At 45.1% G+C, this 21,688-nt stretch overlaps 1 long non-coding RNA gene across 2 annotated transcripts in view; it reads right to left on the bottom strand.

Annotated features, from left to right (window-relative positions):
* Nucleotides 1-12,225: 12,225 nt before the first annotated feature.
* Nucleotides 12,226-21,688, bottom strand: part of LOC135909325 (uncharacterized) — a 117,210-nt gene continuing 107,747 nt past the window's right edge. For both annotated transcript variants that reach the window (XR_010566683.1, XR_010566684.1), the window contains exons 4-5: nucleotides 13,012-13,065; nucleotides 12,226-12,531 (exon numbers count right to left, since the gene is read on the bottom strand). This is a non-coding gene — a long non-coding RNA (uncharacterized lncRNA). The remainder of the gene's footprint in view (nucleotides 12,532-13,011; nucleotides 13,066-21,688) is intronic.

Here is a 21,688-nt window from a genome sequence, read left to right as displayed (position 1 = left end):
CGCATGCATCTATCCCCACGCATGTGCTGATGCGGATTTAGGCGATAAATAAACGAATATGCGCAGAATAAATTTCTCGAAAAAAATGATAAAACGGTAAGCCTATAGCCCAGGGAAATATATTTTCAGTCGGGTCGAATAAATCCTCTCGAAAGCGCTGGTTTTTCGTAGGCATCTATCCCCATGCATGTGCTGATGCGGATTTAGGCGATAAATAAACGAATATGCGCAGAATAAATTTCTCGAAAGAAATGAAAAAACGGTAAGCCTATAGCCCAGGGAAATATATTTTCAGTCGGGTCGAATAAATCCTCTCGAAAGCGCTGGTTTTTCGCATGCATCTATCCCCACGCATGTGCTGTCAGCGGCGCGCGCTGCTTGCGCACAGGCGTACTTGTGCGGCCGTCCTCGCAAGCCGCCGCAGGGAGCGCGCTCCTCCACCGCTGGCCGCCGACAACCGCCACCGCTGCCGCAACTCCGACTGTGGAGTCAATGCGCAGAGGGCGTGCGCCCGCTTTTCAGCGGAACAACACCTGGTGCGACACTAATTACTGAGCTTAAAATTCGGCAGACATTTGAGACTGCTTACGTGTGGGAAAGGGAAAGCATTTTGCCGTTTGTACACCTCGGAACGTCGATCGTTTCCTACACTCATGACGTGGCGCCATCACCTGTGCAGTGCCATGACGGCCAGTTACCAACCACTGTGGCCCAGTGAGGCAGCCTGATGAGGCAGCCAGTGAGGCAGCCTGAGTGAGGTGGCTTTGACGTGACGTGTGCAATCAGGCACGCACAAGGCGCACGTTTAGTAAGTCAGAACAGTGGAGCAGCCATGGATTCAAATAATAATAATAATAATAATAATAATAATAATAATAATAATAATAATAATAATAATAATAATAAAAGTAGCCATGGCTTCAGCGAGGCGTGCTTGTATTGCACCCCGGAGGCCCGGCTTGGATTTCCACCCATACCAAGATTTACCAAATTCTCTGTTTAATGCTACTAATATACTTTGTTTACAAGATCCTCCCTGATGAATTTTGCGCTAATCCGAGCATTTCCTTACCTGTTTTTTACTCTTTGTGGTGTCAGCCATTTTGCGTGACAGTGCAGTTTCGTCAAGAGCGCCGCCAACAGAGACACATCACGCCTTCGACTCAATAAAAAAAAAACATGCAGTGAACCTACTTATATGTCTTAATGGCCATCATAAACTTGCCACGAGCTTTCTATTGTGGCATTAACCACATAGAACCAGTGGCCATGCTTGACGACGAAGAAAGAGAACAAGAGAAAAACAACGAAAGAGAAAAGCAATGGGAAGTAACACCTTCGAATGAAAATGTCAAATTAATTTAATAGATGTCTCGTCAGCCTGCAGGCTTTCGCCTTCATCCTATTTAGCGTATGCCAAAGTGACTTTCAACTTCTTCGTCTTGTAAATCAGTGTCAGCACGTGGAGTAGCAGTGGGAGTGATGTATGCGGTGTTCCTACGCTTTCCATAGTGATGCTTGGAATTGTCATCGCGGAAACTTTAACGGGGCAGCGGACTTACCTTTTTTTCTGCCGGAGAAGAATCATCCGCGCATGTCTGTTTATTAATCGCGCATATCGTAGACAGCGCGTGCGTTAGCAGTGAGAGTGAAGCATGCGCTGATCGCGCGCTTTCCGTAGATGTGCGCTAACTTGGCTGCTCCGAAATTTTAACGGGCAGTTAAAAAATTAAAGTATGGGGTTTTACGTGCCAAAACCACTTTCTGATTATGAGGCACGCCGTAGTGGAACTCCGGAAATTTCGTCCACCTGAGGTTCTTTAACGTGCACCTAAATGAAAGCACACGGGTGTTTTCGCCCCCATCGAAATGCGGCCGCCGTGGCCGGGATTCGATCCCGCGACCTCGTGATCAGCAGCCCAACACGATAGCCACTGAGAAAACACGGCGCATTAACGGGCAGTGGGCCCAACTCTTTTTTGGAAACACATACCTGCGAATATTCGTTTATTCTTCGCCCAAGTTAGCGCCAGCACGTACATTAGCAGTGGGAGTGGTGCAATCGCTGACCTTGAGATTCCCAGAGAAGTGCGTTGACCTGGCTGTACCGAAATCGTAGCAGGCTATAGGCGCAGCTCTTCAGCGCGAAAGCTCTACTTGGCTCATTGGGTGTTTCTCCGGTGTCCTGCGGCGGTGATAAATTTGATGGTAGGAACGCTGTAGCATAACTATGGTACAAATGAGATCGATGTAGGCTATCGAAAAAGGCGATGATGGAAAGTGGTTATATAGACATATCTGGGCATAATAAACTAAGAGATTTCAAAAGGAAAAAAAGAAATAGAATGCGTTTGCTCCTACGCGGATTCGAACCCAGGCCACCCCGAGGAGTCTTCGCAGTGAGTGCAGGAGGCGTTACCCATGCTTCACACCAGCATCTGTTAGCGCCGAGACGAAAGAGCGCCTTGTTCGCGCGGCGCGCCTAGCCATTCGTGACGTCACGGGAGAGGGTGCTGATCCTGAACTTTCTGGTGAAGTGCTTTGACCTGAGTGCGCCGAAAGTCTGGCGGGCTCTTGGCTTACCTTTTTTTTTCTCGTAAAAGCCTGTCTGCATATATCCATCGCGTAAATCGGCGTCAGCACATGCTTTAGAAGGCTGAATGATGCAGGTGCTGATCCTGAATTTTCTAGGCAAGCGCACTGACCTGGCTGCGCCGAAATTTTAGCTGGATATAGACTTACCTTTTTTTTTTCGAGAAAGGTTGTCTGCGCACATTTATTTATTCATCGCGTATATTAGGGTCAGCACGTGCACTAGTGGGGGTCTGAGGCAGGCGCCGATCATTCGCTTGACTCAGAATTGCGTGAACCTGCATGTGCCGAAATTTAATGCGCTTTGGACTTACCTTCTTTTTCTGCAAGAGCCAATCTGTGCATATTCGTTTATCGCAGAAATCGACGCCAGCACGTCCATTATCAGGGAGAACGATGAATGCGCTCAACCAGTGCTTTTTCACTGATGTGCGTGGACCTTGCTGCGCCAAAATTTTAAGTGACTTTGGACATACCTTTTCTACCGCAAAAGCCAATCTGCGCATAATTGTTTATTCATCCCGTAAATAGACGTCAGCACGTACACTAGTGCATTGATGCTGGTACTGACCCGTCGCTTTGCACAGAGTTGCATGAGCCTGTCTGTGACAAAATTTAAATGGACTTTGGGCTTACGTTTTTTTTTTCCCCGCAAAAGCCAATCTGCGCATATTCGTTTATTCATCGCAGAAATCGACGTCAGCACGTCAGCATAAGGGGGAGTGATCTATTCACCGAAAAGAAGTGCGTGGACCTGGCTACTCCATAATTTTAACTGGCTTTAGGCCCACTTTTTTGCACAAAAGCTTATTTGCGCATATTTCTTTATTCACCTCGTAAATCGGCGTCAGCATGTATATTCGGCTGAGGAGTGACAGACAGACAGACAGAAAAAGAACTTTATTTATGGTCCTGAGGAACCGGTGTTAGGGTACCTCCCTTTTCAGGGAGTCTCCGTAGCCATCGCGGCCGCACCCACGTCGGAGTGGGAAGATCGTGGTCCTCCGCCCTGTTGCAGGTCATCTGGACATCCCGTAGTTGCTCTGAGAGGTCGCCACTCTTAAGGGCTGCCTCCCAGTCCGTTAGAGTGGTAAGCGATGAGCTGTGAGATGTGAGATAAAGAGCAGTACGCCTCCCCACAGCCTGGACAGTGGGTTTCTACATTAGGCGCGAAGTGACTGAATCGGCCCCTGGAGGGGAGTGACCCCGTTTAGAGCATGCGAAAGGCCGAGGATTGTTGCCTTGTGAGTTTAGAATGTGGTAGAGTAAAGGCCCTCCGAGCAAGTTGATAATGTGCCAAGATTTCATGGAAGGTCAGAAGCGAATCCCTGCGCAATCCAAGTCACCGCCCGTGAGTCCACCGGAAGTGCTGCGGTGTGTAAGACCCCGTGCACAATCATGGGCCAACTCATTGGCGTTAACAATCTCAGAGTGCACATTGATTCCCATATGGGCCGAAAACCATTTGATGATATGAAAACCAGCAGCTCCCTTGGTGCCGTAGATGGCCGCCGCCTCCTTTGAGATCGAGCCGGAGGCGAACGCTCGGGCTGCGGACCTGGAGTCTGTAAATATATTGAGACGTAGAGGATCATTCAGTGCTATAGCTATAGCAACCTGCTCGGCTATTGTTGCAGAAACCTTCCGCACGGATGCTGAGTTAATGAGAGTGCCTTCGGAGTCAACCGAAACTACGGCATAGTGATCAGAGCGTCCGTACTGGGCGGCATCAGTGATATTTACGCCGGACCAGCGTTTGAGATGCTTCAGAAGCGGCAGTGGGTACGAGGCTCCCGAGGAGCTCGAGCCAACCCTGTCCTCGTGATCGTGAGTGCTAAGCCCCACTTCTTCCAACCTGCAACTTGCGCAATGCTCACCCAGGACAGAAAATATAGCCAAGCTAAATGTGTGATTATATTCCGGCTTTTGGTTGGGTATGAACAGCACGGACGAGAAAAAGGACTAGGACATAAACGCAAAATGTTGCTCGACTCGCCATCTCCACACGTACGCTGTAGGTGAACAACTACCGGCTTAAGCCTTGTTTTGTTTACCTTTGTGTCTGTGGGATAGCGGTCTCGGGCTCTTGTGCTCCTGCTGTGCAGCGGTTCCGCTATCTCCCCTAAATAATGCTCGTCACCCTACGCCGCTTTCATGAACGTGAGCGTGACCTCATTTTGCACCTCAACGATCGCAGCACTAGCTGGGACCTTTATCACGAGCGAACCGCACGCTCGCGGGCTCGCTGCCTTCGCAGGAATCGCTTGGGCTCGAGTGATTCGACACCCCTCGCGCGGTGTTGGAGGTTTGCTTTCTGAGCGTCCTATATGCGTGACTGTATTAGTGCCCCACTTGGCCTCCTTACCTTGGGTCTAAGAAATTGAAATCGAACCACTACATTAAGGGCTTTCTTTATTTGTTTACGTATCATTTGCGGCATACCATACCCATCTACGGACGGCACTGTTTTCCTTTCTTTCTTTATTGGTTGAGGGTCGCGCACGAGGCAGGCGCAGGCTGCTTACTGACGCCGGGTACTGCACCTAGACTGCAGTGCAAAATAACGCAAGAACTGACCACCGAATATTACTATATATATGTTGTGTCACAGACGAATTTTTCGGACGCAGCCAATGCGGTAAAAATTACCGCATAATCGGGAGCTCAGGAAAAAAAGAACAAAAAATTTAACAGAGAACAAAAACGAAATGCGACGATAAAATCGAAGTCTCTGTTTTTAAGAGCACTAACACAGCGGCAAATTTCTTTACAGAAATTCGCTCATTATTGTACTTGGCAGAATAAAGGTTGGCTGAAATTTTTTGACCGCAGTGGCCCGCGCGCGTGTGTTCCGCGTTCGCCTATCGAGTAGCGAGGTGTGCTTAAAAAATTAAATTTGGGGTTTTACGTGCTAAAACCACTTTCTGATTATGAGGCACGCCGTAGTGGAGGACTCCGGAAATTTTGACCACATGGGGTTCTCTACCATGCACCCAAATCTAAGTACACGGGTGCTCTCACATTTCGCCACCATCGAAATGCGGCCGCCGTGGCCGGGATTCGATCCCGCGACCTCGTGCTCAGCAGCCCAGCACCATAGCCCCTGAGCAGCCACGGCGGGCAACGTGTGCCTCGCGGTGGACGTTGTGAAGTCCAGATACAGTGCACGCGGCCTTGACTTCGCAACTATATCAGTTTAGGCGGCGCTGCGGAAAGTCGTATCGCATCTTTATTCATTGGTTCTATGCACAACTATATACACGACTTTGGTATATGCGTTCACTGTATTCGCCTGCTGATCACCCACGGACCCAAACTCTGCCTCATGCACGTGGCTCCTAGTCCAGCTTGTTGGACGTGATTGCGTACACCCGACCAACGATGTGGTCTACGGTTGAAAACACTTTAAAGGTAAAATTCCCGCAACGGCATGCCGCCCACCACACCCGCGGGCTAGGCCTAACCAGCGCCGGTTAGACGGAGTTGGCAAGTTGCGGTTTGTTGCAGACTGCACAATACGGGGAAGTTAATGCCATCATCGGCAGAACAACTAGTGCGATATAACCGCGGTTACCGGAAATTAACCAGCATGCATACAGGTAGGATCGTGATAATCAATAAAAACTTTTGCCTTTCGCACTTTGAAACGGAGAGGCAGGCCTCTCCTTTTAGTTTAGGATATATGCAAAAGTAAGGTGCTCTTCCAAATTCTATGGCCTTCAAAAAGAAAGAAATAAGAAATGTCATAGCGAGCAACGATGGGTCTTATAGTGGGCGTTGCATAAATAAGAACGCCAGGTGTACGTAACTCTTCTCGCTTAAAGGGGAGTTTTAGCTAGGGGGCTCTTACTAAATGCATGAGACCACTGCACCAAATTTGACGAGGTTTATTACATTAAGAACCAAAAAAAAAACAAAGCAAATTTATTTACTGTACGCTGCGAGTTCTTTATTTAAGTCACTGATGTTTTCTAATAAAATATTCTTGAAGATCACAGTATTTACAAAACACAGTTATCAAGTGTAGAACTCTGTAACTCAGCAATGCGAAATGAAATCACAATTATTCAAATTGCATACAGTAGTACATCTGAAAAGGACTACACTCATCTATTTAAATGAGTCTCAAATACACCACTAATACGTGAGTAGTACTTTTTCAAATCCCTTGCAATCTTCTAATATATTCAAGTAAGATATAAATTGGTGTATCAAATTTGCCCGATTTGGATTTTCTAACGGATGTAATTGGCAGAACTGCTATACCTGCTCCTGAGGCAGAGAAACAAATTCGTAAACTTCCTGCTTCTATCTTTCTTAAACTTATCGATTTTCGCCTTTTTTCCTAGCAACAGTCAGACCCTAAATCAAAAGTTCACATTACAGTCACTTGTATTTAACTTTATCTCTCACACGCAACAAATTTCAGAGAAGTCGGTCCAAGGGTCCAAGAATTTCAGCGTTTTAGATGTATTTGAACAGATGACGGCGGTCTTGGGCCCCAGCTAAAGCTTGCTCTTAGTCACTGGCTGATTTTCGCTCAGATTTTGCAAATAAGTAGCACTTTACAGTGTGTCAAGTTAATTGCTAACTTTGCGAGCGTTACTTGTTTTGTTTTGCTTTTCTTTCAATAAAACGAAGTTCCCGTCATCTGCTGGGACATCACTCAAAAGTTTACTGTTGCTGTTGTTGTATAGCGGGGCCATCTGTCAGCGCTATAGTGTCAGCGACTTACTATCACAGCCCTAGAAAAAGCATTCACATCTTCAAAATGCATCTCAAGCACCACACAGGCATACGCAAGAAAGAAAGAAGAACGAAAGTACTGGGTTCGTAAACGTGAGTGCTAAGTGCGTTGCTCGTCAGCGCCCCTGGGCTGCCGCAAGCAACTTCTCCTCGGTGTTGCAGTGTGACCGGGAGAAACGTACCTCAGGAAGCTGGGGTAAATTCAATGCTCGACTAGCGGCAATGCAGCAAGGCGATGACGCCCACTGGCGCCCAAATTAGGAGGGGGGCAGGGGTGAGGAGTGGCAGTGGTCCCACTTATCGGTACATTAGCGCCACGAATACCCCTACGACAAGTATCCCTAATCCCTGCGGTATGCTTCCATTACTACTTTATTTTTTCTCTCACTCGTGCGTGCATCCATCGATAAATATTGCAACGCATTTTTTTTACTTCAGTCTTGAAATTTGGTTTGCCGAGACGCCCTGCCTTAACTGAATCTTTCAGGTACGTTTTTCGGTTTCCATTATAGGTTTTGATGCTGAAACAGTCAAATCGAATCCGCTTTGACCAAGCGGGCTGAAAACTTCGAGAGCTGGTAATTATGCTAACGCGTGAACTAAAGTGAACCTTCGAAGGAGCCTAAATCCAGGTACTTAACCCTGCAACCGTGCTCCGCCTAATTTGTCGGGCCGAATGATGTCAAATGAGATTTATGCGCACTTTGGGTAATTATTCGTGTGCAGTCGCACTCGATGGACTGCTGATCTCAACACCTCGCGATTTTACCTGAGAACGCTTTCTACTTTCCTTGCGGTTTTTAATAATTGTAACTCTATGGCAACACTTATATACAGTTCAAAAAGGGTGCTTTCGTTATCTTGTAGAATCTCGGTAAGCTTCTTCAATCAAGGGAGGCACTTAACAATAATTCACTTTCATACTTTTCATTATTTGAAGCTTTCTTATCGTTCACTCTCTCTATATTTGCTGACGTATATATATATAGATATATATATATATTTTCATAGTTTGTTTTGTTTCGCAATGCTTTAAATTCATTAGGCGCACGTAGTCAATCTTTCCAATGGGAAAAGTGCCGTTCTCTTAAAGGGCAACTCCGGCGTTTTTTTAACCATATTAGGATGCTGTCACTTTCAAATGGCACTGAGAGTCCTGCCACCGGTAGGGTGGTTCAGTTTGCTTGGAAATTCTTCAATAATTTTTAGATAACCCATACACGGGATACCTAAACCGAAACGAATAGCTGCTTCGTGTGACCTCACAATGAGTCAATGACGTCGTATCTTACACTACCATAACGTAAACACGCAGAACACATGGCGCTAACACCAATGAAACCATGCTGATGATGTCTCCTGACGACACAGGGAACTTTTACAGAGTTTAAGAACTAGACAGCGGTGATTTAAGCGACGATTTTAGCGACAGTGGTGGTGTAGTCTCTGACGTCACAATCATAGGGTGCCCAGTAGAACCTTATGAGACGGGAACGCAACCAATCTCTGGAATTTATTTTCAGGAAAACTAAATGACTTGGAGCCATATATTTGGCACATATAATCAGGCTGCAAGAAAGGACGTATATTGAAAATTTTCTTTATATCAGTGGAAACCGAAAAATCGCCGGAGTTACCCTTTAAGATACAAAGATGCATAGATCAGCACTAAGGGGCCGAGGAACACAAGAAATAGTTTTTACTGTAAGTGACAATAAATCTTTGTGTTAACACTTTGTATGTCATTGTGTACTCGGCGTGGGTTATAGATATTTTTGCGTTTTTTTGCGCTTAATTGTAGAAAGTGCAGAACGTGCTCTTTTTTTCTAGTTTGTTTATGCGTGTTTACGCAATGTACTTGAGTGTCGGAAGGTACGTACGTGAGTAGTTAGTCTGTTTGTCCATCCGTCTGTCTGTTCGTCTGTCTTAACCACATTACTTCATGTTACCATCCTTTACTCATTAGACAGTCTATTGTCTGTGGAAAAGCCTGAGACACAACACTTGCCAACACTTCTGATTTCATCATAATGAATCAAACCAGAATCACATTTCGTGCTGATAAATTATGAATTTAAAGCTCTACTCTCGTTTATTTTGCGCTAAGACGTTGATTGCTAGGAGAGAAGCGTGATTACCGAACTGTCATTTCTCGAATTTGCGCTGAAATGTAAGCGCCGGCACGGCAGTGTGACATCACGGATTCCGAAGCATTTTCTAGCATTATGAATTCTCGACCCACACCAAGTTTCGTCGTTTGTAAATACAATGTACTTCATCTTGCCCATCAACTATGAATCAGGCGCGGAAAGGCACCGTGAAAATGTGTGACGTCACGGCGAAGCTGGTGCACGAACCAGATGGAAGCGGCCCTAGTGCTCTTTCGTTCTAGCGTATTTTCTGGTCTACCATGCCTCTACCCACGTTATAAGCGTCTTTTCTGTTATCGCCCAGAAGTAACCTACTCCTACAAGTCTACTGAATTTTCTCTTTAGCGCTCTTTTAAAGAGCGATAATCTGATGACAGGTTGTGGCAATGTAAAGGTTTTACTTAAGATTCAAATACTGGGCTCTGTGACTAAGTTTGTCTAGCATCTTCTACTTAAGGGAATACAGGCGCCATAGCTCATGACTTAAGAGAGAAGGGAATTATTATGGGGGCACCATAGACCCCATGACCGGGGGCCACGAGGGCCAGTGGTGGGGTTCTTCCGAAGTGTGTGTATATATATATATATATATATATATATATATATATATATATATATATATATATATATATATATATATATATATATATATATATATATATATATATATACACATATATATATATATATATATATATATATATATATATATATATATATATATATATATATATATATATATATATATATATATATATATATAGTCTGCATCGATATAATCTTCGGGATTTATTGTTCTGTAAGACTACTTCGGTCTATAGTTGGTTAAACAGGCATTAAACGGGGTCCACAAACTACTACACGCACAGACGAGGTAGACCGGAGAAACGCCATTACCTACTGCTTTATTAGGCCTTTGGAATCACCTATATAAGGCAAGAGTTAACTCTGAGACATGTGCAGAACCACAAGAAAACTTAAAAACGGAAAGAAAAGAGTTAAAGATTTTCTCATTTCCTGCCACAGGTGCTTTCTGACCCATGCAAGCATACATACATGGCACTGTCTATCTTCGTTTTCTTTCTTTTTTTATCTAGTTCTCGTCTAAGGTTTCTCTCGTGACCCCGTTCTTGCTTTCCCCAACAATATTTATATCTGAGGAGCATGGCTCACACCTGCAGGAATCGCAATGCGCGGACAAGTGGGCATTTTCTTTATTTCTGACTGCTAACGCATGTGTATGTTTTAAAATGTGCCCTTCTTTTATTAACTATGTTCCCCTGCATAATTACAGTCACTTGACGGTGCGAGCGGCTGCCCAGCACTGGACCGCACTGCCCGCCGATTTCTCCCTTTAAAAAAATGGCCAGGCTTAGCTTGGTTAAGCCAAGAATGCGTTGCATATTGCGCGAGTTGGGGCCCAGCTTTTCCTCCGGCTGTCGTGACGTCACGTCACGTGGTTGCGCTAAAGGTCAATGGTGGCTGCCCGGCCGCGCCCAATGGCTGAACTGAGTGATTGCCATATACAACGCATAAAAGTCCGAGATCCAGAACTAAGGGGATACCATTCGACTGAAGCCTCCACCCGCTCTTGCGAGGAAGATGGAAGCGACGGCTGCAAGCCCAGACGCTGCAAACGAACTCTTTCGAGAACTTGCCAATACAGTTCCCGTGGAGTTCTCTCTTAGTGAACTCGCCCGCCTGACCTCTGTCGTAATTCGGCTTCGCGTGGCCTAAATTACACCGGCTTTATGGGTACGGCAAGCTCACTGTAGCTGTCTACAGCAGATTAGTCGATCCAGAGAGCTTACGGGGTTCACGATACTGACGAGCCGGCTTTGTGGGCAGCGTAAACGGGGCGTTGCGGTTCCATCAAAGTTTAATTACGGCACAGTGCACTCACCAACGTCGACGGCCGCCGTGAGAGTAGCTGGCCTTATTGCTTTTCTTGCTCTTCTTTCTGTTTCGCGTTACGAAACTTACAATTCACGTATAATTTTGCTGCACCATCCACTTCAAGTGGCCATACGCTGTGAAAATAGAAAAGACATGCGAACTCCACAAGATAGCCGTACATTGCCCAGAAATATAATGTTTCCTTTCGGCATCAGTGAGAGGTCTCATGGCGTTTTTTGTTTTTGTTTCTAAGCAAGCATGAGTGAAGATAAAAAATAATTATGCATGTTTAACAGCTATTCGACATATCTAAGGGGCAGCGCAGTACGACAAAGACAACGGGAAGGAAACGCACAGGACTGCGCTGATTTCCTCCCTTTTGTCTTTGTCGTCCTGCGCTGCCCCTTCAAGACGCTTAACCAGTACCAACTCGCCCAAATGTCGATTCTTCTACAGCTATTCCGACACATTAGATCAAATACATATTTGTTCATGTGTGTTTACAAGTTCCCAGAATAAAGCATTTCTGGCTTTCACCCGTAAATAATAAACATATTTGGGGCGAAGGGACGGGAAGTCAAGGCTCAAGCTCACTTTAAGGAGGCGTTGCACGTAGTAAACTAGATTGCCTGTGCTCGCATACTAAAATCGCTCATTCTGACGTTTTGAAAGCTACATTTTGAGAAGGCAAGGACTTGCTTTTAAAACGAATGTTCCTGTGCCGACCTTCTCTCCACTTGTGCAGGTTTCCTGTCCGTCTGTTTCTTGCCGAGTGAAGTGAGCGGATCCCAGAAATAGCGTAATCGTAAACTAGACGATGTATTCAATGCTGGACCGATTACAAAGGCTGTTTAATCAAAGGCAGGTCCTTTAGTCGGTCAATCGACCAGCAGCAGGTGGTGTGGCGGGCCAGGTAGTAATACTCCCAGGCGCAAGCAGGTACACCACCGGACTTGCGTTTCTTTTTCTTCGTAATAAATGAAGTTATTTCCTCCTCATCCTAACACCAGTGCACAATAAGTGTCCCTCAAAGCGTTTCGAGGTGGCTTGTAAAGCGAGCTCATCCTTCAGGCAGTGCGGTCTTGATAATTCTGATAATGACACCATGTTCTGCCTAACAGAAGCATCGCAGAGGTCGCCGACACAGCTGCGAAGCGGAGAGGAAAAGAACAACGAACACTCCCTGAACAAAGAAAACTTAAAGAGGAAGGTCACAGGGGTCACAAGTACCACGCGTGGGTCGCGTGGAGGATGTTATCATCCAACACTGATTTCAAGTTCGTCACAGGTGCTGCAGCGTCAAACATGCATGGCTATGTTTCATACTTCTCTGCACACACATATCTGCTCATACACTCGCAAAAATCGCATCTGGGATTCATTGCTGCATCAACACCGCATACCATGAGACCATGTTAAGATGTGTTTGTGGTTTAGGAAATAGGGTAAACAATTACACAACTAGGAAATAAAATACAATTTCACGAATCGTCTGCTGTTTGCTGAGCATTTAACTGAAACGATCAAAAATTGCTTCGTTTGCAAAGATCGCAAAAAGATACGGAATCCGCCGTAATTTTTTTCAACAATATATATACCTTGAGAGACATTGCATGTTTGCACTCACATGTGTTTATGGACTGAGAAACCGTAGCACATTTGTATGAACGTTTCTTTCAATCTGTAAAAAAAAAGAAAACAAAACGAAACACTTGAGCAACGCACAAGTACTCGCGAATGAAATTCGAGTCAACACAACTGCACGCGTGCGGCTTCGATTCGCGTCCACTGAGAGACAACAATGCTATGCAACAACACGGCACCGAATAAACATTTTGTTTTCGCCTTGGCATGATAAGCGAGTGGGCGCAAGTAATTTCTTTATTCGTTTTTCTTTCTTTAGCCTCGGAATTGGAAATTTCAAATCAGACAAGCGGAATACAGTATGTGGGCGCGAACGAAGAGGCCACATCGTTCGACAAAACAAAGCAGCTTTCAATTTCTTTCGCGTGCCGCTGCGGTCTCGAAAATAACCGAGGAGGAATAATTATTTCAACCTGCATTTGGAAACCTGATATTAACCTGAAATTCTTCAAGGATAAAGCTAAAAATGACCAAACAGCTGAAGTGTAAATTTTTTTTTTTACTTGTGAGTGAATAGGCGATAATAAAATTGATAAAGCGTACTCATTAAGCCCTTTATGTATTTCACTATGACTATCCAAACAGGTTTCGCGTTGTAATTCACTCAGATGATGCCCCAATAAAAAAGTAAGTTCGTATCTGCTTGGTATAGCTTACCTGTGAACCTGCCATTTCACGCAATCATCCTTTTCATGGTCTGTATATATCTGTATTCAGTCGCAACACTTTCGTTAGCAATAAAGATATACCGGTAAAAACTAAAGGGCAACGTGAAAGCACACAATATTTCTCGTATTAAAAAAAATGAACATGTCTTGTTTTCTAAAGAGCCAACTGCCTTCAATATCTACAAAATTGTCAAAATGCTCTACGTGTGACCAGTCCTTGCTGTTTGCCAGATCTCTTAAGCTCATTTGCACGCTTGCGCTGACTGTCAGGCCAGCCGATACCTAGTCAAATGCCTTGCCACCACTGGAATTAGCATTAGTGTGACTATTGTTCTCCTTACAACTACGGATGAACGAAACAGTGATGCCAGCATATAACTAGAGTTTGTGCGGTGAGGTAGAGAAGGCCAGCGCGTTTGACCGCCTATTCACCCAGTGTGATGCTGATTATTTAAATTCACCAGTGCCTTTTAACCTTTAAAGAACTGTCGGCAGTCATGGTTCGAGATGTGTCTCTTGCGGCTTGTACTATGGAGAGACAACAATGCAAAGCTGGACTAGCCAGCAATACCTGAGTACTGATTATGCAGCGAAGATAACCACGGAGGGAAGTTGCGCGCGCCACCTCACAGTGATTCGGACAGGCTTGTAGAATGACCTGTGCGGGAAGTTCTCGAGAACCTCGTTAACGTCCGGTTTCCGGGGTGGCGAATGCCTCTTCAGTATGTGTGACTTCGTTTGCACAACGCACCGGTCTCTGATGTACAGTTCAAGTGTGGCATTGTTAGCTTGGATAAGCATCAGGCCTTTTCCGATAGTTAATTTGCAGCCTTTGTTAATTGCCGTCTCCGGACAGTGCGACTAATGCACTCTGTGTGTCTGAATAGCTTAGTTTTGCTTTGCTTGTATCCTTTCTTGCACTGATTTCTGCATGTACCCGCCGTGGTTGCTCAGTGGCTATGGTGTTGGGCTGCTGAGCACGAGGTCGCGGGATCGAATCCCGGCCACGGCGGCCGCATTTCGATGGGGGCGAAATGCGAAAACACCCGTGTGCTTAGATTTAGGTGCACGTTAAAGAACCCCAGGTGGTCAAAATTTCCGGAGTCCTCCACTACGGCGTGCCTCATAATCAGAAAGTGGTTTTGGCACGTAAAACCCCAAATATTATTATTGATTTCTGCATGTATTTGTTTTTGCATTAACCTTGAGGGGTGTTTAACTACGGCAAGTGTCGATGGCAGGCAAGAAAAGTTTGTGCAGGCTAGCTGTCGCATGTGTTCGGGTGACGAGAGCATTGCTCTTTAATGGTCCTGTTCCACTGAGTGAGTACGACACATTGGCTCTGCATATGCACATTGGTAGCAGAAGTGCTGAACCGACGACATTTTTTATGACGTAAAGGTTTCCAACTGTAGAGAAGAAAAATTCGGCATACCATGTTCACCTCACTCAACGTAATAATCTTCTCTACTGGTGATATTTCGTTTTGTGGTGCATTCTTCAACATTGTGGCACTGGTTGCATTCACATTGAGAGGAAACAGAACTATGGAAGGATTCCCTAGGCAATTTTCTATCAGCATGCCACATACTACCGGAAAATTCCTGTTACGAAGATGTAATCAAGCATTAGTTCTGAAGAATTCTAATTTAAAATTTGCTGATACCTTTACCTCCTTTGCTTTTGGTGTATCCGCTCTAACTAAATCTGCATAACAAGGATACGATCCAGGTACTTAAAGTAGCTGTGTGTCTCAAAAAGAATGAATCATGCAAATACTTTGTTCTAACATTAGGTACCATCATCAAGATACGCATCCGTCTATTCCACGATAAATTTCCATATAAAGTGAGAATTTCAGTCTTCGTAGTAATCTGTGTGAAAAAATAGTCACATTGTAGCAAAACAAACATGATTGCTCGAGAAGAAAAACTTTCGTTTGTCTGCTATTTAAAGCATTCTAGTAACACCGCATTTACTCGCTTTGAAGCTGGAAGAGAGATGTCGAAACGATGATCAGAACCAAAGCTAGATTGTTGACTGTCCCGGATGAGGCAAAATGGGAACTTCAGAGTTTCCAACGATGCACAAACGGTGGCGAAATAACGGGTTTGCTGTGCATACAGATAGCAGCAAGGACAAGCTGATCCACGGGCCTTCTACTGAGAAAAATGAGAGAAAAAGAAAGGATGGCGGCTTCAACGTCATTCATCGCTTTTGTGTTATTCATTTGGGTGACAACTACAAATAACACCCGAGAGCGCAGTAGCATTGTCGCGGCACGGTACTTGTATGAAAAATGTCCGCTCAGCACATAACACCCCCGAGGCGACATCTACTGTCTCGTGGAAGGTGATGTGGCAGGGCGGGGACATTAGACAATCGGCAGAACATTGAACCCAGCTGGTTGTAGAATATCGGCGAGTACAAAGAAAAAAATGTGAGGACAACCTACATTGAGCAAGCACTAACATGGGAGAAAAAAAATAAGAGAGACGCAGAAGTGGGACGGGAAATTTGGCGGAGGGATTCAGGAGTAGTAAAGGGTTAGAGACATTCTGAGACAGGAAAAGGACTCTTATAAGAGCTGACAGGATAAGCATGGTTGGGTGTAACAGAATTCTTGAAGGATGAGGAAGGTAGCTCAAATATAAGGAAGGAAGGAAGGAAGGAAGGAAGGAAGGAAGGAAGGAAGGAAGGAAGGAAGGAAGGAAGGAAGGAAGGAAGGAAGGAAGGAAGGAAGGTAAGGAGCGCAGTATTTGTTTCTTTCAAAACGGGATGCAGATTCATGGCATTGATAAACGCAAGACAGGAAGAACAAACGGTGCTGGATGCTCATATCATTAGGGTAGCAAGCGCACGCTCCGTTTTTCGAAACAGATTGCGGCGCACTGGCACCGCTTGTATGACAGAGCATTTCGGTGATTTCTCGCAACTATCAGCTATAACGGAAATGACGGTCATGAAGTGTTTAAGTTGAACACGGTGCTGTGAAAAGTTATGATCCAATAAGCACGAGAATGCGCGAACAAATGTAACTTTCATTAAGGGAAATCGTCGCAGCAGCCGGCAAGCGGTAAATCTGATAAATGCTCGGTAATTTCCGACTCTCATTAAAGAAAGTGGAGCAAAACAATTGTATTACAATGATGAATAAGTGACTAAGCATACCAAGTTTATTTCCTTTATACAGGAGAAAGCCATTTATCGCGAGCTGGAACGACTCGTGCAATTTCTGCTTCTGAAACAAAAGAGTGATCAAGCATTAGTGGTTTTATAATGCTTATACATTTGTCCATAACATTCCCAGCAAGGAGATGGGGAGAGGCGGGGCACCAGTTTCAGCAGATGTGTTACCACACCAAGTAGTCCTACAGCGTCAGACAGCGCTTTTGGTTTCTCGGAACAGGTATTGAATCAGCGTCGCTTCCACGTGCAATGGTTTCGTATATCCAGACGCGGAAGAGAAAAGGAAGAAATAAGTGGAGTTTAAGGCTCAGCGATTTTTTTTGCCTTATTTTGTTTTTGTATGAAGACGTTTATGTTTCCTTTTCCCTCGGTTAAGCTAAAACGGATGAAAATGCGGGACTTTTTTTCATGAGCACTCTATTTCTTGGGCGCACTTTGCCTCCGTATCTTTCCCTTTATTGCCACAGAAAGTCGCCCGCTAGTGCAGCTGACATCGCTAGAAGCAATAGAAGTTATTAAATAACTGCGCTCACCCAGCCACCTACCTGATTTCGCTATGCCCGGAAACTTTCTGTAAAGCAACGGCAGTAAAAAAAGAAAGAGAGCAAGAAGTGCCAACACAAACCACAAAAAAGTGTCGCTTTGGTATCAGTACACAGTAAGCAAAACATTATGAAAAGACATATATCGGTGCTTGTTCTCCTGTGCAATGTTATATACGAAATCTAGCACCGAAGGCAAAGGTGGTTCCGACATTTGCATTCTGGGCAGCGAGAGAAGTAATACGGCTGGGCTAGAGATGTGAGACGCCCGTGTTGGTGACAGGTGACAGCCGTGACAGCGTCGCAGATGGACGTCCGGAAATCCGAGGCACTGGCTAAAGCTACCACTCAAGCCTAGCCGTGCTAGGTCTCTGTAAGCGTCATATTTAGGAAGCGTGTGACCAGGGCAAGTGGAATATAATTCCGTTGTCAGAGACAGTATCTGCAATATCTACGCAGTACAGACCTGCTGCATACCGTGAAAGCTTCCCTTTATTGTGTCGCAGTTGTGTCAGGATGCAGGATGTCAGGATGTCAGTGACACCTAAGAAATAACTGTACTACCGTAACACTTTCCAAGCCAGTATGTGGATGACTGGCGCTACAAGAAACGTGGCATCCCGTGGCTTAACGTAGAAGCGTGATCTCGTGCTGCAGAACTTAGAGACAGAAGTATTTGAATGTCAAGAATACGCGCGCGAAGACATCGACAAATTTTGAAACCATACGAATTGATTGCCTGAACTGGAAGGCAAGTTTCATTGTCGTGTAGCAGTCTGAGAAATAGAAGGCCGCGTTTTATCTCTATCAGCACCGGACGGGGCTTTATCGTGAAGGATTCATTGAAGGTTAACATAGAAGCCGTGTTTTACGCAAACAAAAAAGATGCTTGAAATGGTATTACATGGCCAGTTTTACTGAGGATAAGAAAATTTTCTCTCATCAGTTGTTACTTTTCTTCTCGTAAACTTTCTCGCTGACTGCGACATTACTAAGGGACCGACTAAATACAGTGCTTCCAAAGACTGACCATGGTTCCAAAGCCTAAGTGAGAGTAAAAAAAAAAATGGAAACCAGCAAATAGTTTTGAGGAACAAAGTCAGAGAGAATGCAGTAGTTTCTTTTTTTTTTTCAGCGCAAATAAAAAGAGGATGCTCATATTCTGCTGAGACCAGGACATGTACCGTATGTTCTCTTCCATAGTTCACAGCTGTGCCTGCACAAATTTTGGCTACTTAAAGATGCTTTCCTTTGGACAGCAAGCATCCACATACACTTCGTAAGGTGAATTTTAGGCTGAAATGAGCGTCTCGATGCGAGAATTTTTTGCGCCAAACTTCGCCGTACTGCTTGCGATGGTATGAATCGATATAGCAAATTCTATATGTATTGTGCAACACAGACACGGCACACAAAAAGACCGGGTAAATGAAGACGCCCCACGGCTGTTTGCGCCTTTTTTTAAAGGCAAGCGTACAGTTGCCAAACGAACGCGGTGTCTGGTGCCCAGGGTTCGCGTAAATTCCAGCTTATGCATAGAGGCTCGTTTCTGGCCCACAGCTTGGTTTACTCAAAGAAATCTTGAGCGCCCGCGTGAATCCTGGACCGCATGACAGAGCTCATCTGGCAGCAAGCGTCGAGACAGCTGCGGGCTTACGTCCCTTGAAAGCCTCCAGTCAACGGCGTGGGTCCGTCTTCTCTGCACCCTCCCATACTTAGCTTGCATCACACATTCCATAATATAATACCAGCTAGCCCCTCAGTCTGTCCTCGGCACAAAAGGCTCGTTCGGACTTTTCTTTCTCAGAGCTTTCTATCGTAGCATAAGCTCCGCTCATCTTTCTCAGCTTTAAGAGGGACATTGATGCACTAGATATAATACGCAGCCCACAGCAACGTCCGTTTCAAACAATGCCGAAATGTTCCAATCCGCCAACTGTGGGCCGAGAAGTACGGTAGCGCCCCCTCGTCACACGGCACAATCCTGAAGAGGGCGTTCGTTGAATGCTGCCCGCCATCAAGTGGATTGGGTAGAAATAAAATGGCGTGGTCGTGGGGAATGCGAAACTTGCCTGCACCCTCGAGGCTCATATCTCGCTCTTCGCCACTCGTGGCTTTTTTTTTTTTCGGGCGCTGCTTGAGCTTTCTTTTCCGTGTAGTGAATGCAAGCGAACAATCGTTGGTGCGTTTCGATTCCGTTGAGTGGGGCGCACTTTCTCCTTCGGTTCTGTTTTATCTCCGAGAAGCGCTTTGGTTAGAGTGCGAGATGTGCACCCTAGCGCTGTGTTCGTACGTCTTTATTCCTTTCGTTCTCTTCTACTTTATCACATGGAAGGGTAACACGTGTTCTTTTGACAGTGAAGAGAGTAAATAACTGAAGGCTAAGTTTTACAAGGGAAGGTTCCGCTGGACTGGAAGAAAAATACCAATAGCTGAGGAAGGCTTACGTGAGTATCTCAGATATTTTCGCGACCTTTACAATGCAAGTTTATGTGCAAATGAGAAGAGGGTGCTACAATAATAAGTTAGATCTGTGACTTAAATGGCTAAAAAACTGTCTAACCATCTAGTATGAAAAGAAGGTTTAATTAGAGGAAAAGCGTAACAGTTGACGGAATCAGAATGCCCCTGGCCATCTGCTACACGCTGGGGTGGAGGGGAAAATGTAATGACAAAATAATACAATGAGGTAAGCACTCACTAATTGGTCAGTCCACTTTGTTCAGTGCCCTTGACCAACTGTACAAGATCACACATAGTATCTACACACAAACGACTGCTCTATGCACCTAGCTTATGACCTATCTAGAATTTTAGGATCAGAACGGACCGCTTATATAACACCATGAGGTGCACCCAAGTGCATGGAGGCCAAAGTGACAGACGTTTTACAGACTAATACTGCAAATTTAATTTTGTGCATCGTAATACCATAGCTTAGGAGTTCTTGCTAAACTAATTACTCACTTATAGTAGGCGTAGTTTACATTGCAGGCAAGTTAATTTTGAAATCTATGTTTCTTCACCTCAGCAGTATTGGAAACGGGGCACCAAGCAGTGTTAAAGGTAACAGCTCAGAACCTCCGCATTGTGTATTTTTGTTGCTTATCTCATATTTACCGTAAACTACCTACACACGACTCCTTCCTTTCGTTGATGAACACTATGATACCGCTTTTTTGTGACCTCTGCTAATAAAACTTCAATAACTTAAATGTGTGCACAAGAACTCATTTATTCAAGTAAAGATTACTTCGCATGCATAAACCTCATCTTGCATACAGTCGAGTACCAGAAACTCTGCACATGTCGTTGTTACTGAAAATAATAAGTTCAAGGGTAAGATAAATAAACAAACAAGCAAGCAAGCCTACAACTGTCCCATAACATTGTTTAGCAAATAAACTTTGTTGTGCACCTAAGCACAGACTAGATCTTTCGCACCCCAGACTTGGAAGCGCTGCCTCATCTTTGAGTTACCTCGCAATCTCCATGCCTCTCATAAAGTGACCGTCGTAAACTGCATTAATAGTCCTTTTTCTGTTCTTTTGGTTTCTCACTACGTAATCATCGTTAAAATTTTATGAAATGTTTAATCGACACAACACACGGAGTGGCCCGAAAGCTTGTACAATTTCCGCAAACTGGCTCCATCTTCTGGCTATGACCGTTGGAATTTCGTTGTGGCTCTAACTACTAATTACACTGTTTTCATCCTCCAGCCAACCGGCGAATTACGTGAGACGACGCAATGAAACCAGATAAGTTCAGTTACGACGACAAGTAAAAAAAAAGAAAAGAACAGACTATACAAACCTCTGCTCTCACCCGCTTGTCGGCAATTGCACTTATCCCCGCGTCTCGCGTGCTGATTGCATGCAATCTCGTCCGTATAGTGCGCGGCTAGGAGAGTGTATACGCATGCACGGCCATGTAGGCAGGCCACGTCAAGACTCGGGGACTCGAGCTGCTCACTGCTGTTCTCGGCCCTGAACATGGACTCGGGAGACGCACTCGCCCATTACCGCGGACGCAACTCGCGGCGCTCCCATAATTGGAGGCCCATGCACCCTCCGCTCCCGAGATCACTGCACTGTTTCCCTTCCAAGGGAAGAACGTGAGCAAATAGCTGAAGGCGCATTGCAGGCCGTGTACTTAGCTGCCCGCCTGTGTACGGTTGAAGCAATGAGTGCCGCGAAGGTACGAACATTACCCTGTGCAGCGGGATGGTTGGGTACTCCCACAAGTTTGCAATGTGCTA

Source organism: Dermacentor albipictus, chromosome 5 (assembly GCF_038994185.2).
Source record: "Dermacentor albipictus isolate Rhodes 1998 colony chromosome 5, USDA_Dalb.pri_finalv2, whole genome shotgun sequence".
Lineage (NCBI taxonomy): Eukaryota > Metazoa > Arthropoda > Arachnida > Ixodida > Ixodidae > Dermacentor > Dermacentor albipictus.
This window is presented reverse-complemented; position numbering and strand designations above follow the sequence as displayed.